The sequence below is a fragment of the Myxine glutinosa genome, unplaced genomic scaffold (genome assembly GCF_964187855.1).
Source record: "Myxine glutinosa unplaced genomic scaffold, kmMyxGlut1.1 SCAFFOLD_1131, whole genome shotgun sequence".
Taxonomy (NCBI): domain Eukaryota; kingdom Metazoa; phylum Chordata; class Myxini; order Myxiniformes; family Myxinidae; genus Myxine; species Myxine glutinosa.
Window position 1 is genome coordinate 30,421 of NW_027617226.1, and position 17,676 is coordinate 48,096.

Here is a 17,676-nt window from a genome sequence, read left to right on the forward strand (position 1 = left end):
CAATGTTAAACGCAGTCAGAAAGCTGTGTCTTCGTCGAAGGTCATGGGTCTTGCAGCAGGATGATGACCCCAAACACACTTCATAGCACCTAAGAATGGTTCAAGACAAAATGCTGGACTGTTCTGAAGCGGCCAGCAATGAGTCCTGATCTAAATCCCATTGAACACCTGTGGGAAGATCTGAAAACAGCAGTTGGGAGAAAGCACCCTTCAAATCTGGGAGAACTGGAGCAGTAGAAACTGCCAGTAGAGGAGAGGTGTAGGAAGCTCATTCATGGCTCCAGGAAGCGCTTGCCTGCAGTTAGTTTGTCGAAAGGCTGTGCGACCAAATATTAAGTCTCGTGTCAATAATTTTGTCAATGCCGTTTCTTTTTATTTTCTGATTTAAAAGGATATATTAAGGTCTGAATCGAAAACAAAGGTTCTGTCATATTAAAAGTGAATTAAAGAATTGTGGAGACCAAATACTTTCGTCAATTCAAACGTATTTTTCGAGAAAATTGTGAGTTATTTGAAGGAAGTGCAAGGGCGCCAATATTTTGTGCAAGGGTGTGTTTTGAGAGTACAATTATTGTTCTTTCTATTCCAATGCAGACTGAAAAAACGCACTGGATGTCAAATCTCTTTCAACGTAAGTCACTGTTAATGGTTTCTTTTCATTTCCTTATTCTATTTTCCACACATGAAGAAACTGTAGATCTAATCAAACTTATAACACATTAAACAGAACTCAATTATGTTTTATTCACTTCAGGTAAATCAGCTTTTCTGGGTTTGATAGTTTTCAACTTTATCTCCAATTATGTTGAGCACCTCGTTTTCTCAGGGTCGATCTGTTGGTGTTCCCATCTGAACCCCTGGCTCATGTTGCAGAGGAAGACAGGTTCCTTTGCAACATGAGTTCAAATCCCACTTTGGACATAATTGTTAATTGTCTGCAAACATGTCTTTGTAATTCACATTAAAGTGCACAGATGTTTATTTTAATGTCCTCGTCCTCCACTTGATGTATTCTTTACATTCACATAAGTAATAATAAGCCTTTTAACACTCTGTATGCTCTTATTTACAGGATTAACATTGACACCATCATCGTCCTGGAATGAGGACTTTAAATTCCAGCAGACGGAAGTGACGAGCAAATTGGAAATTTACATTGCAGTTGTTGTGAGTCTCTTCATCATTATGGAGGTATGCATTTGATCATTGATGACTGACTACCTGGTGAAAATTCACAATCCACTAAAAATGTTCAGTTTACATTTTAGTTCATTCACAATCCATTAAATCTCTCTGCAGTGTTTGTAGACATGTTTAAGAAACAAAATGGTTGGGGACATGTTTGAGTAACAAAATGGCCACCATTCGGCCATCCTGGATCACGTCTCAAAAGAAAATGACATGCTTATGTGAGCCATCATTATTTATCTGTGTGCCAAGTTTGAACACAATCTGCAAATGCATGTCTGAGAAGTTGTTGAGAACGTGATCAACGTCGGGTTTTTTTACAACTAAAATGGCCGCCAGTCCACTAGTCGGCCATCTTTGATCAGATCACAAAATAAAGTGAGGTGCACGTGTATGCCATTATGTACTGTGCTTGTGCCACGTTTTAACAAAATCGGACCATGTTTGTTCAGGAAATGGTTGGACACATGTAAATTAACAAAATGGCCAGCAGTCAGCCATCTTAAATCTGATCTCGAAAGAAAACGACGTGCATATGTAAGCCATCATTCATTATCTATGTGCCAAGTTTGAACACCATCTGTAAATGCATGTCTGAGAAATGGTTGGGGACATGTTTAATTAACAGAATGGCTGCCAGTTGGCTATCTTGGATCTGATCTTGAAAAAAAATGACGTGCATATGTAAGCTATCATTCATTACCCTGTGCTCGTGAAGCGAAAACAGGGTTAAGCATTCAGGTACCTGTCTGCATTTCAGTTAAGTAAAGTGTGTGCCGTGTCGGCATTTAAAAAATTCATTTTCTCGGCAAACATTGGTCCGATTGACATGAAAATTTCACCACAGGAGGGCCTCCTCCTGTAGAATATTTTAGTGAATAGTATGACGTCATAGGTCACGTGGTACGGGTGCCATCTTGGAAAAACGTTAAACCTCTATCTCCCAAACCGCTCAATGGAAAAAATGGAAACATAGTTCATTGTCAAGTACTCACCATGGGGAATAAGATATGTTGATGTCATCGGTGCCTTAATTATGACGTCGTAATTCGACAAGTACAACACTTGATTTGATCAGTATGAAAAAAAAATTCCCCTGCAACTGTTCGTCCGATTGGCACTAAATTTTCAGAATAATAGCGGCTCCTTCTGTGGAATTTTTAAAATGATAATTGACGTCATATGTCACGTGGTACAGACGCTATCTTAAAAAAAATCGAAAAAAGGTTGCACCTCTATATCTCCGAAACCGCTCCATGGAAAAAAAAATGAAACGTGGCTTATTGTCAAGTACTCTGCTTGGGGAATAAGATATGTTAATGATGATGTCATCGGTACTTTAATTATGACATCATAATTCGACAAGTACAATGCTTGATTCGATCTGTATGAATTCTTTTCTCTGCAATTCTTGGTCTGATTGACATGAAATTTTCACCATCGGAGGGCCTCCTCCTGTAGAATATTTCAATGATTATTATGACGTCATAGGTCAGGTGACACAGGCGCCATCTTGGAAAAACTTTGCACCTCTATCTCTGAAACTACTCCATGGAAAAAATGGAGACCTGGCTCATTGTCACCGACTCTCCATGGGGAATAAGATATGTTAATGATGATGTCATCGGTGCCGTCGTTATGACGTCATAATTCGACAAATACAACACTTATCCATCCGATCATTATAAAAAAAAATTCAGCAACTGTTGGTCTGATGGACACTAAATTTTCACCATCGGAGCGCCTCCTTTGGAATATTTTAATGATAATCATGACGTCGTAGGTCATGTGTTACAGGCGCCATCTTCGAAAAACGTTGCGCCTCGATATCTTCAAAACCGCTCGATGGAAAAAAAAATTGAAACGTGGCTCATTGTAAATAACTCCATATGGGGAATAGGTGTGGTTAACGATGACGTCATTGGTGCCATAATGATGTCATAATTCGACAGGGATAACGCTTAGTCTGATCAGTTTGAAATTTCTTGAGCATGATCTATGCAACAATTATTTAGAGAATATAAATGTATGATGTCATCGCTCACGTGGTCTGGCAGCCATATTGGATCAAAAAAAAAAAGAAACTTTCAAAAACAGAAGAGTTGGCTCGCAACAAGTTGACTGCGCAGGGTAAGTATTCTATGAATACCATATAGTTATCTATGTGCCATGTTTGAACACCATCTGTAAATGCATGTCCGAGAAATGGTTGAGGACATGTTCAACATCGGTTTGTTTTTTTCCAACTTTAATGACCACCAGTCGGCCATCTTTGATCGCATCGCAAAACAAAATGTTGTGCATATGTATACCATCATGTATTGTCTTTGTGCCAAGTATGAACGAAATGGGTGATACATCTTCGAGATATGGTTGCGGATGGACAGACAGACACACACAGACAGACTGACGAGACTCAATCCATAAACCCCCTTTCGGACTAAGTCCGAGTGTGGTGTCTTTACATGACAAGTCAAATTTATTCTTTTTTGAGCTTTGTTCAGAACTTGTGTGTAATCAAACAGGATGTCTGTATTGTTTGCTGCTCTTTGTGTTACAGATCAAACGTAGCCTCCATGGTGGGTCCTTAAGCTCCAAGGTCGAGTCCTTAATCTCCAAGTTCGAGGTCCATGAAGCCATGCAAAAGAACAAGTGCCGTAAGTTACTGGAATTGAGATTGAGCACATTTCACTCAAGTACACAAATAATAAAATTAATTTAAATTAAGGAATTGTAACTCAATATTTAATGATTTTATTTTCATTCACAGACTTCTGCAACTCGACAAAAAGAAATATATGCATCGGAACACTGGATTCTGAGATCCCGGAAGTGAATCCTGTTGTGGCGATGAAGGAAATGCCACAGCATCACGCAACCCCATCATGTGAGAGGTTTCAAGACAACACCGCTCTCCATAATCAGACTGCCATGCTTCTAAGTCGTGATGTTTCATCCACAGCAATTCAGGGTGATTTCAGGCCATATGGGATCAGATCAGAGGACAGGGAAAATGTGTCTCATGGAATGGAAATTGTACATTCATCACAACGTTTAAACACCCGATTAACCCATATGATTGAATGGCCATCAGTGGGAAAGAAAATACCCACCCGAGAAGAAGTATTATCTGCATTTGCACGGTGTGTACGTCGAAAGTCAGCCTGCAATAATGCACTGGCCCCATCTGCATCAACTACAGAAATCCCAAAAGATAAAACTTCCTCCCCAGTCTCCAAGCGACAGGAACGTTCTGATTCTGACAACCATCTGGTATCATTCATACCAGAAAATGAAAATGAACAAGATAACATCTCTTCACCAGTTGAGATATCAAGACAATGCATTCAAAACCGATTGAAAGGATCAGAGAAAAGCTCGCCACACAGATCTCCTATTCCTTTAAAGATACCAGTGGCTCCTTCCAAAACTGCCTCTGTGAAAAGCTCTCCACACAGATCTCCTATTCCTTCAAAGATGCCAGTGGCTCCTTCCAAAACTGCTTCTGTGAAAAGCTCTCCACACAGATCTCCTATTCCTTCAAAGATGCCAGTGGCTCCTTCCAAAACTGCCTCTGTGAAAAGCTCTCCACACAGATCTCCCATTCCTGCAAAGATGCCAGTGGCTCCTTCCAAAACTGCTTCTGTGAAAAGCTCTCCACACAGATCTCCTATTCCTGCAAAGATGTCAGTGGCTCCTTCCAAAACTGCCTCTGTGAAAAGCTCTCCACACAGATCTCCTATTCCTGCAAAGATGCCAGTGGCTCCTTCCAAAACTGCCTCTGTGAAAAGCTCTCCACACAGATCTCCTATTCCTGCAAAGATGTCAGTGGCTCCTTCCAAAACTGCCTCTGTGAAAAGCTCTGCACACAGATCTCCTATGCCTGCAAAGATACCAGTGGCTCCTTCCAAAACTGCTTCTGTGAAAAGCTCTCCACACAGATCTCCTATTCCTGCAAAGATGCCAGTGGCTCCTTCCAAAACTGCTTCTGTGAAAAGCTCTCCACACAGATCTCCCATTCCTGCAAAGATGCCAGTGGCTCCTTTCAAAAGTGCCTCTGTGAAAAGCTCTCCACACAGATCTCCTATTCCTGCAAAGATGTCAGTGGCTCCTTTCAAAACTGCCTCTGTGAAAAGCTCTCCACACAGATCTCCTATTCCTGCAAAGATGCCAGTGGCTCCTTCCAAAACTGCCTTTGTGAAAAGCTCTCCACACAGATCTCATATTCCTGCAAAGATGCCATTGGCTCCTTCCAAAACTGCCTCTGTGAAAAGCTCAATATCACATTGTTACGGGTTCCCCCCCTTACCTCTGGTCTCGGTGGACCTCCAAACCCCGAGAGGGTCCCCAGAAGAAAAATATATTCTCCTTTTTTGAAATCCAGCAAATAATGACCCTCAATGGAACCCGCAAATGAAACAGTCAATCTTACGATGATATCCTTGTCAATCCCCTTAACCCCACACTCACGGCACCTCCCCCAATGTCTCTGCACCCCTCCAAGGCGAAGTCCCAATGTCTCTGTGCGCTCCCGCGATCGGGGAGTCAAGGCCCGATGGTCAATTGAGGCGCAGACGAGCGAGACGACCCCGAGGTCACGTGCTCAGCACCCAGCAACACAGCGGTGGAAAGGAACCTCACAAAGACGCGCTCCGACGTACACGTGGCGGTTCAATCCGCGAGCCTCCGTATAATTCTCACGTGCCCCTTTCAATCGGCAATGAATCTTTACAAAATGAAATGGCAATGAATCTCATTGAAAGAGCTCAAGATCACAGCAGAGTATATCTATGCAATGGGCGAAGAAGAAGAAGAATGGATATTATCTCGCGTGATAGCCCTGTATCAACCAGTACGGGAGTTGGATTCTCGAATTGACAGGAAATGTTTTGGATGAAAATACTACAATGGGAGTTGGATTCCTGAGAAAAGCTCTCGGGTTGACAGAAAATGTTTTGGTTGAAAATACTAGAACGGGAGTTGGATTCCCGAGAAAAGCTCTCGGGTTGACAGAAAATGTTTTGGTTGAAAGTACTAGAACGGGAGTTGGATTCCCGAGAAAAGCTCTCGGGTTGACAGAAAATGTTTTGGTTGAAAATACTAGAACGGGAGTTGGATTCCCGAGAAAAGCTCTCGGGTTGACAGAAAATGTTTTGGTTGAAAGTACTTGAACGGGAGTTGGATTCCCGAGAAAAGCTCTCGGGTTGACAGAAAATGTTTTGGTTGAAAATACTAGAACGGGGGTTGGATTCCCGAGAAAAGCTCCCAAGTTGACAATGTTTTGGTTGAAAATTACTTTGACTGAACTGCACAAGTCGTCATTAAGTTGAGAAAGTTCCATCTGCAGTCGTTCTGGTCTACAGCGATGGAACTGTACCCCCAACGGGGTAGTGGGTCACACACACATACACACAGGGGGGGGGGGGGGGTGGGTCACACACACATGGCGGGGGGGGGGGGGGGGAATGGGTCACACACAGGGGGTGGGGGGAGTGGGTCACACACACAGGGGGGAGTGGGTCACACACACAGGGGGGAGTGGGTCACACACACACAGGGGGGAGTGGGTCACACACACACAGGGGGGAGTGGGTCACACACACACAGGGGGGAGTGGGTCACACACACACAGGGGGGAGTGGGTCACACACACACAGGGGCGAGTGGGTCACACACACACAGGGGGGAGTGGGTCACACACACACAGGGGGGAGTGGGTCACACACACACAGGGGGGAGTGGGTCACACACACACAGGGGGGAGTGGGTCACACACACACACACACAGGGGGGAGTGGGTCACACACACACAGGGGGGAGTGGGTCACACACACACAGGGGGGAGTGGGTCACACACACACAGGGGGGAGTGGGTCACACACACACACACTCACACACACGGAGGAGTGGGTGACATACCCAAGCCAATGAAGCCTTTGTCGCTCCTGTGTGAAGTGGGGCCATCGCCGTTAAATATAAAACACACAGGAAAAGGTGCTCTGTGCTGAGGCGCGGCGGTGATGGTCATGGTTAACTTAACCCCCGACCAGGCAAAGATCCCCTGGGGGTTAAACAAGACGTGGGCACGATCAAAATAATTGAAAGGTATTGGGGGAAAATGTTTAATGAGTTTTGGTTCTGCGACGGTCCCACATGAGCCGGCGTGTAAAGCACGGTGTACTAGGAAGTGTGTACCATACCTGCGTTGTACCAGCCACATGTGGGGATGGCGAATTCGATACCGTTCACTTGTTGATGTGAGCAATGTAAAGAATTACTGATTACAGGTACACAAGTTCAATGACAGGCTGGGGGTGTGGCTATTGTAAAGAAGGTTCAGTGAGATAAGAGGGTATTCCGGCACAGGACCTTGAGAGGCCCGAGCTAGCCGGGGCCCAGATTAGCCCGGGAGGTTAGTGGAGTGAGTTGGACACCCTCGGAGAGGGGTTCGAGGGTCATATGCTTGAGAGGGCAACAGAAGGGGCGAAAGTGGGAAAAAGACGGGATCTCCTCCCACTTCCCCCATTCGTTTAGGAGAGACAGCTTTGGCAGGGTTAATGCTGGAGCCTGGGATGCCAAGTTAGTGCAATGCAGGAAGAAGGTCCTGCCAGGGAAGCCACAGTTCCCACACAGGTGATTGTACAAAGGTACGGAAGGAAAAATAGAGGCCCATCATGGACAGACACCAACATGTGGAACGGTCAATAAATTGGTTTAGAACCACTTTAGTGTGTGTTTGAATTTTAAAGATAATGATAAAATGAATTGTTGAAATGTTCGGAGAGCTGGAATGTTACTTCTGCACACCATACATTTTTGAACTTTCACTCCCCCACCCACCCCTTTTTCTGGAGTGACCTCATCCAAGGAAGCTGGGTGCCTCGAAATGGATGTTGACCCTTGGCTAAGATTTCATGTGGGTCCTGACTTCCTCCTGGGAGCCATAGACTAGAAGGATCATTGGTAGATAGCGTAGTTGGAGAACAGTTTAGTTAGAGGGACTGGAAAGTTGGAGTTGGCAGACAAAGGGGACAGAAGAGAGAGATTAGCTTTGCAAGGTCTTGTTAGGAGGTAGATGTGGTGGTGGGGATGGGGGGCGGGGGGTGGTGGGAAGGGTAGAATAGTTAGAGGGAATAGTGGGACATGTATGCCACAGCCAAAACCAGCTCCCTAATTTGTTGCCACTCATGCCCACCCTTTCCCCGGTACGAGTATACCAACCAGAGGCTGGCCAGCGATGCCTGCCAGTCAAGTTTGCCTTGTCTACTTGCCTGTCTGCCATTGCCATTTTGCATTGCCATCTTGCCATGCTATGTATGCCATTGTCATGCCATTCACCTGCTTTTGCTTTTTTCTGCCAGGCCATTGAGGCCCAAGAGTTTTCAGTGTATGAGCCTTCTGCTGCTGAAAAAGGTCAGTGAAGATTGGAGTGAACTAACTAATTGTTTGCTGAGAGAAGCCATTTAGGGCTGAAACGACCATTGCTTCTTGTTCATTGTGTGCCATGTGGACAATGAGGACTCCCACGTTGAGCGGGCATGTGGGTCCACCGTGTTTTGCCAGGAGCGGGCCTTTTCGTTTAAAATGTGGGCCTATGTGGTCCCACCGTGTTGTGATCGACCACATGATCGATCCACATGATGATGTGACCACATGTGACCACATGATGTGATCGATCGACCACATGGTCGATGCCAGAGAGGGGAGAGGGTTATTTTAAATGTGGGCCACATGGGCCAAAATGCTCACCATAAGCTGAGCGGCCATGTGGGCCCAGGGTAAACATGCAGGCCCTTCAGGCCGAAGAGTGCCACCAAGGCTGGTGGGGAGGGTTCGATGCCAGTATTGATTCATTCAGTTAATAAGGCCTTTAAAATGAACTATTGACTTTAAATGAGCGTAAGGAGTGTGAACCTGAGCAAGTCACCCTTTTCTACATATGTACAGAATCAGAATGTAGAGTATTCGTGTAGTTCAGAATAGGATGAAAAGCCGTTGTTGCACAACCTTGTTTTTTTTTTGTTTGTTTTTTTAAATAAACGGCATAGCCCGTAAAGCAATGCCATCGAGAACGTTTCCTTTTCCGTATTTTTCCCCCCAAAACGGACAACAACCAGAGATGAAGATCTGGTCACATGACAGGGGGACACACTTAGTAACCATTACAGTTTCATATTTTACTAATAGGAAATATAATAACCTGTGGAACATTTGGGGTCTCAGCGAGTGTCGTTAGTAGGTAGGAGGTTTCAGCAATTCCTCAATACAATTACGATTTTGAAATGCGATCAACATGAATCTTGCTCCAGAATCCGGAAGTGAACAGATGATGATGACTTGCTGGTTTGATATCTCAATGCAATCGTGATATAACATTATATTTTGATGTACAGTATTAATACCACAGTATTAATTTGTGATTGGCATGATGAATGATGTTGTTTGGAATGAAAATATAGTGATATTGAGTTTAAAGCAGAATGAGGAAATGACGTAAGGGTTTCCATCCGTGACATTCGCGGATTCCCTATTTGCAGTTTCACCATTGACTGGACACAGCAACATTAAGATTGGGTAAAAATTTTTAATTAGGTTTCCTCTACATTTACAATATGGAGGAATACATGTTGTTTTTCCTCAAGTTTATTATTATTATTCTGCCTCCGCCTGATTTTTCACCTCCAAAAACCTTAAAATCGATGTTCTCAGCAACTGTTGGTCCGATTGACACAAAATTTTCACCAAGTGATTGGCGAAGCATGTAGATTTTTCTTGCTGCTAATTATGACGTCATACGTCACGTGGTATGGGCACCATCTTGGAAAACACCTTCAACTTTCCCCTCTATATCTCAAACGGCTCAATGGAAAAAATTGAGTCATGGCTCATTCTAAAGAACTCTGCAATGGGACCAGAAAACATGTTTATTTAGGTTATTAAAAGTGCTAACGTTACGAGGTTATAATTTGACAAATAGATCCCTTGGTCCCACGAATGATATATTTTTTTACATGACCTTAGTTTAAAAAAATTTAGGTAAAAAAATGTATCGATGTCATACGTCATATGGTGTGGCCGCCACATTGTTTTTTGTGAAATACACTAAAACACCTTTTTCTCAACAACGGCTGAACAGATCAGCCCAAACTTTGCATGCAGAATCGCATGCCCATGACGAACAAAAAGTTCCAGCATGACGACATAGTACGTCGCATCGTTTAGGAGTTGTGATGTTTTTAAGCATAAACTTTAAATCCGAATCTCGTCCCTCATTTTTGAAGATATCGAGTGGAAACTTTACACAAATGTTCCCCATGTGGGGAAGTTAAAACGTTAATTGGGAAGTTTTGATAAGTCACATGGTTTGGTCGCAATAAGTAATTGAACGAAAATCTTTAATATCTTCTATCTCTTGAACCGCTGCATTGAAACTAATGTAATGTCGCTCTCATCAAGGGGAATAAGTGTTTAAAATTTCAACATGATTGGTTGTACGGTCTGGAAGCTAGAAGTCGTTATTGCTGGAAGAAGAAGAAATGCAACACTTTTTTTTTTTCTCAGGCCATGTTTTCCTGCGTCGTAGCTTTCCATACCCTTGGTGATTTCGAGAGATAAGAACACGAGGAGAAGAATAAGGTAAGTTGGAAGTTTGTGGGATTTGCAGTTTTAAAGTTCTCGTCGAATAAAGAAATTGCGACTTTGCCGAGGGCCGTGCCTTAATTTTCACTTGGCGCGATTTGTGCAGGCTGGCCGTACGGGCTTGTTTCAGCTCGGATTTGAATTCAGTTTTCAGATTTGGAAGTGGCTCTGTGGTGGTAACACCTGACCACCACAAATCCGGTGCAAATTAGATAAATTTTGACCGACTTCCCGCAGGCGTGAGAGTGGGTCTTTGTTTTAATTTTCACTTGATGCAAATTCTGCAGGCTGGCCGTACGGGCTTGTTTCAACTCGGATCTGAATTCGCTTTTCGGATTTGATCGTGGCTCGGGGGTGTTAACACCTGACCACCACAAACCTGGTGCAAATCGGATAAATTTTGACCGAGTTACCTCAGGTGGTGAGTGGGTAATTATTTAGTTTTTCACTTGGTGCAATTTGTGCAGGCTGGCCTGGCGTACGTGCTTGTCTTAACTCGGATTTGAATTCCATATTCACTTTTCATGGAATGTTGGGGGTTCTGCACCCTCTGATAACACTGATAACTTTTAATTGGTCAAAATCGGTCAAACAGCCACTGAAATACTCCGACGGTACTCAAACCATGCATGCTATGTGCTGTGAATAAATGTGTGCAGGAAATGTCCACCAATGCAACTGTATGTATATATATATATATATATATATATATATATATATATATATATATATATATATATATATACACGGAGTTGGACTGGACACAAGGCAGAGCAGACGCCATTTGGGGGAGCTGAGAGGATTCAGTCGTGATAGTTACCTGGGCGAGGGTGAGTCTGAGTGAGTATGTCAAGAACAAGAACTAGAAGGAGGTATGTACGGTGCGAGTCATATAATATATTGTTTAGTTATCGTCGATGAGGAATTTGGGGTCGGGATGCGTGGTCGGCTTGGGTGACTTGGTCTTGACTAGATGCTAGGCCGCACCTCATTTTGTCCAATAAAGTGTTTTTAAAATATTTTTTGATGGTTCTTATGCTTATCATTAGATGCATAACGTTCGTAGCGAAGTGTGCATATATGGATTGACATCGGACGGCATGGGATTTGGGATTTAGGAACTCCGGAGTTTTTTCATTAGGAATATATGCGACTTGTTCTTGGAGGGCCCCGAGAGTGAACGGAGACTCGGATTTTAATTCTGTTTCGAGATTTCGCAGTCGCTAGATTAGCTTAACACTCGATAGAACTGGCCCCGCGAAATTTCCAGGATTTTCGGTAAAATTACTTCAGGGTAAATTTACATAGGAAAACCCCATGTTAAATTTTCTTATCTTGAAAATCCGATTCTTATCTTGGACTAAGAGAAAATCATATCAAAAGCGAGGGGCACGGTGCAAATCACAAATTACACAATGTAGGCACTCAAATTTTGTACTAGGTTACACACAATGTATACACACCAGCGGGCAGTGCACTCGTGCGGGGCGCAAACAATGGAAACAAAATGGCTCTGATTCCGGGTTGTCGTAACTTTCTCTATACAGGGACTCTAGCCACACCTACCCCAGTACCCCACCCTCCCTCCCCGCTACGCTTCCTATACCATAGTGTATGCGCCGTGCCATGGAGTCCACCAGCGTCTGGAATTCTGCAGGAGGAGGGATGCGGCACCATTTTTCCACGAGAAAGTCAATCAACTCACCTGTTTGATGGAGGTGGAAAACACTGTCTCAAGCGTCATTCAGGAATATCTCATAAATGCTCCATTTGGTTCAGATCTGGTGACTGAGAAGGCCATGACATATGGATAACATCAGTGTCATGCTCATCAAACCATTGGGCGACCACACGTGCTCTGTGGATGGGAACATTGGGGAGGTTTAATGGCCTAAGTCTTTTTGATGATAAAAAAGGTTTTAAAATAACATCCAACCGGAAATCAAAGCCATAATAAAAAACAAATAAATGACAATAAATAAAAAACAACAATCAAACAAGTAAATAATGAAAGTAAACAAAAATCCATAAAACAATTCCATCCAACAAATAAGAAACAAACACCAAAGTTCACCACTTCCCATGTTGAGCCCCTTTACCTCTGCCACCCCAAGGAGGGGGGCACGAATAAGGGTGTGAGGGGTCTATTTGTGGGGAGAAAGAGTGGGACCAGGAGTGGACAGGGGAGAAGGGGTCCAAAGGGATGTGGTCAGGAGTACACCTCCACCTCCGAATGTCTTCCCTTATAGTCATCCTGGAGGCCATGTAGCCCTTTGCCACCTCCATGATGCTCTTCCCCTTTCTAGGTATTCGTTTTTTTTTCAATAGGCCTGGGGCCTCTGTTCAGGGGGCTTTCCCATTATCCCAGGCCCCCCCCCCCATCCCCTCCGGTCTATCCACTTATGTCATGATCAGTGTCCTCATAGAGGAATAGCCGTTACCCTCCTCCCCTCTCTCCTCAGCGGGCCCAGCAGCCAACGCAACCGCGTCAATGCCCCGTACCACAACCCCCTCCAATCCCCCCTCCTTCTCCTATTTTTGCTCTCTGGAGAGAGGGGGGGGGGGGTAACAGTGGCAGCACCGACTCCACACCCAAGCGGAATTTGACTCCACACTCTGGCGGATGCTTCGAAGAAGGGTGAGAGAACCTCAGCCTCCACTCTGCTCTCCAGCATCTTCTCCCCTTTTTCTCCCTCATCCTTCTTCCCTCCATCCTCTCATTCTCCTTTACTGCAGGAGGGGGAGGGGAGAGGAAACATGCAACCCAGCCCCAACAGCTTTGCTTGTTCCAGGGGCAACACCCCCACCTGCAGACATACATCTTGCTGTGTAGCACTACGGACAGGAGCGGAAGTTGTGCCCCATTGCACCACATAGGTTAGACCACACCTGAGAGATGCAGTGCTCCCTCCAATGTCCCAACTGGCCACACTGCAAGCAAAACAGTTATTTACACACAGACACAAAGTGGTCCAATTGTCCACACCTGCGGCATACTTTCGGCTGACCCACGTTATAAATCTGCCCACGGTCCATCCCAATTACTATCCTATTAGGGATGTGAATACCTGTGCCATCAACCTTGACCCGTAACTTGACACGATACTGCCGAGCTCCAGTCCATATTCCCAAACTATTTCAGATAAACTGTGGTGGGGTCTTCACTTCACCATAACAAGACAAACAGTACTGAACAACAAAATCGGAAGCTCTCTCATTATGGAGGCGGACCGTCACGATCATCTCATGGTCAGAGAGGGCCTCGACCACCCACTCAGCCAAAGACCCAGTGGCAGTCTACCACACCGAAAACTCGGAAAATCGCCCAGCAGACTGGAAAGACACATCAAATCCACTAGCCAAGATGGTCAAGGCAGTAAAAGTCCGCAGCCTTAAACTCCACTTTGCCCAACAATACTGACCGTCCAAATACCTCACTTGGCGGAACAGGTCCCTCCTTCACAAACTTGAAATGGACGCAGTTATGGAGCTTGCTCGCTATGCGGGAGTCCTGCGGAGGGGCAGGGGACAACACTACGAATGAGGTCAGGAGGTGGGGAAGGGTGGGAGGTGGTAAGTGGGAGGCGCAAGGCTAGCCTACCTGTCTGAAGGATGAGGCCTCCCAGACAGGGCGAAGACCGGGGGAAAGCAAGAAGGGGGAGATGAACCAACACGCAGGACTAACAGGATGAAAAGTATAAGATAAACAAATAGACAAGATGGGGAAATAAAAATTGCACAGGATGAACACAACAGGCTAACAAGCTGTTCAATGTGAGACCAGAGGCCGCGCTTCTCTTGCAGCCATGCTAGCCATAATTATAAACAACCAAGCCTGTGCAACATGTTTATACATGACCCTAAGCATGCTGGGATGTTATTTGCTTAATTAACACGTGGGTCACACATGTGTGGAAGCCGTTGTAAGGTATCCCTCATTTATCAAGGTGTTTCCATTTTTTTGTCCACGACCTGTATTTGTCTGCTCATTAAAGTACATGGGCTCCAATATTGCCAATTTATTCTTATTTTCTCAAATCAACGACTGCTGTAGTATGTGAGACAACAGTAGTATATTGTTGAGGGGTGAATCTTAAATAGGTTATGGTTTCTGAATTTAAGGATAACTGAATTTAAGGAATTTAAGGATAACTGAATTTAAGGAATTTAAGGATAACTGAATTTAAGGAATTTAAGGATAACTGAATTTAAGGATAACTGAATTTAAGGATAACTGAATTTAAGGAATTTAAGGATAACTGAAGTTAAGGAATTTAAGGATTACTGAATTTAAGGAATTTAAGGATAACTGAATTTAAGGAATTTAAGGATAACTGAATTTAAGGATAACTTAATTTAAGGATAACTTAATTTAAGGAATTTAAGGATAACTGAATTTAAGGAATTTAAGGATAACTGAATTTAAGGATAACTGAATTTAAGGAATTTAAGGATAACTGAATTTAAGGATAACTGAATTTAAGGAATTTAAGGATAACTGAATTTAAGGAATTTAAGGATAACTGAATTTAAGGATAATTTAATTTAAGGATAACTTAATTTAAGGAATTTAAGGATAACTGAATTTAAGGAATTTAAGGATAACTGAATTTAAGGAATTTAAGGATAACTGAATTTAAGGATAACTGAATTTGAGGACTTTAAGGATAACTGAATTTAAGGAATTTAAGGATAACTTAATCCAGTATAAATGAATTATTATTACTAGGGCATGCCCGTACGTGGGTGCCCGTTCCTTGCCAAAAAAAAAAAATAACGCAACCCGTACGCTCTACCCCGCCCGTACGCCCGTACGCCCGTAAACAAAAAAAACAACGCTCTTCGCTTCCGCCCTTCGCTCTGACTGAATTGGGAGAAATAATGCGCATAAGAAATCGAGAAATTATTATTTTCTCCGGAAGAAATCGAATTACGAACCGTAATGGCGCACGCGGTCGGCTCGGCTCGCTCTCACATCGGCCACGCCTACGCAATAACGCGTTCTGTGATTGGCTGCCGGAAGTGCAGTCTTCACTGTCCGGAAGGTCGCAAATCGCAGTTACGATGAATCGCAAATTAGTTTTAATTAGTTTTAAAACATAGTTTAACGGCAACATAGTTTTCCAACGTGAAATAAATGAATACGCTCTCAAATGTGCCGTCCGAGGCAGAGTCTGTTCGCCACGTTCGGCACACGTGATAGCTCGCTGCTCTCTGATTGGTTGAATCGTTTTTTGGACATAGCTCGGTAACTACTTCTCCGATTAATATGAAACCTTGAAAAGGCACATCCTCGGGTCCCCAGCAATATACCTGGCAAGTTTCAAGTATATCGGACCCGTGGTTGTCGAGAAACAGCGGTCACAGACAAACATACATACATACATACATACATACATACATACATACATACATACAAACATACAAACATACAAACATACAAACATACACACAGAGATTACTGGAATTATAGATAGATTATTTTTTTGTTGTATACTGAATCGAGGCTCGTGAAAGAGCTAACATTTACTTCACAAACAAATCAACCAGACAAACAAAATATATAAAAGGAGGGAGCGGAAAACAAGATGGGGAGAGAAGGGGAAGCACACAAACACAACATTTGAGAGCAGGGAGATGTGTGGAAGCGAGAGGGCTTGGGGGGAGGAGGCGTGGGAAGGGGGGGGGGGGGAGGGAGAAGTATAAAACACAAGGACACCAAGGACTTCCAGGACAGAAGTTGGTATTTCAAAAAAGTGGATTTGGGGTGAAATTAGCGTGGGTAGAAAAGATCAAGGTTTTGGATGGGGGAAGATAAGAGATGGTGGTGAACAGCTGTTTTAAATACCTGGAGGGTGGAGTGGGATTGAAGAGAGTGAGGGAGTTTGTTCCAGAGGCGGGAAAAAAGAGGAATGAAGGAGTGAAGGTGAGCAGAGAGTCTTGATTTTGGCAGTTTGACCATAAGAGGGTTGCAGGCAGATCTTGTGCGACCTGTAGGAATATTTGCGGGACAGAGCCCAGAGAGAGCTGGGGGGGGCAAGGCCAGAGAGGAGTCGGTAGAAGACGGAAAGACCACCAACCTGCCTGCGGCGAGTGAGTGAGAGGCCCTTGGAGTTAGCTTCATCGCGGGAGATTCCAATGATTCTGAATGCTTTGGTTTCAACAGCATGAAGACGAGCTAGGTGTGAGGCAGGAGCACCAGCCCAGAGGGGAGAGCAGTATTCCATTGAGCTGCGGATGAAAGCCTTGTATGTGGTGAGGAGCTCAGGTGTGCCAAGGAAGGACTTCGCACGATGGAGGATGCCCAGTCGGTGACTGGCTTTGGAGGCCAGATTTGAAATGTGGCCAAATTTAAGGCCTAAATTTGCTCAGATTGTCTCTAAGAGCATTTTGACCCCCAGAGCTTCCAGGGGCTGAGGCGACCACTGGACCCCCAGCCTAGCAGACCACTTCTCACTCTGCTCATCGATTCACAGACATCTCCTTTCAGGAACCCAGCCTCTACCTTAAAACTTTATGAAACCCAGCCTTGACGATACGTATAAAAGACAACGTAACCCTACCATATGTCCTTCACACCATTTTAAAAAAATCCTCAGACTATGCAAATACAAATGGCAAATACTATGCAAAAAATCCTTCCAACCCACAAATGTAACAATTTATTAGCGCTGAGGAAGCGCCTCTAGCGAATGACTTCCAGCCAGTGTAACGCGAATTCCTGTCACAGGAATTCTGAGATCATATAAGTGTGACGTGGCAGTTCCTGATTGGTTCGTGTTGGGGAACCCCTTCTCGCTGCCGACGTGACGTAAATTCGCGCACGCGCACTGGTGAAGCGCGAGATTC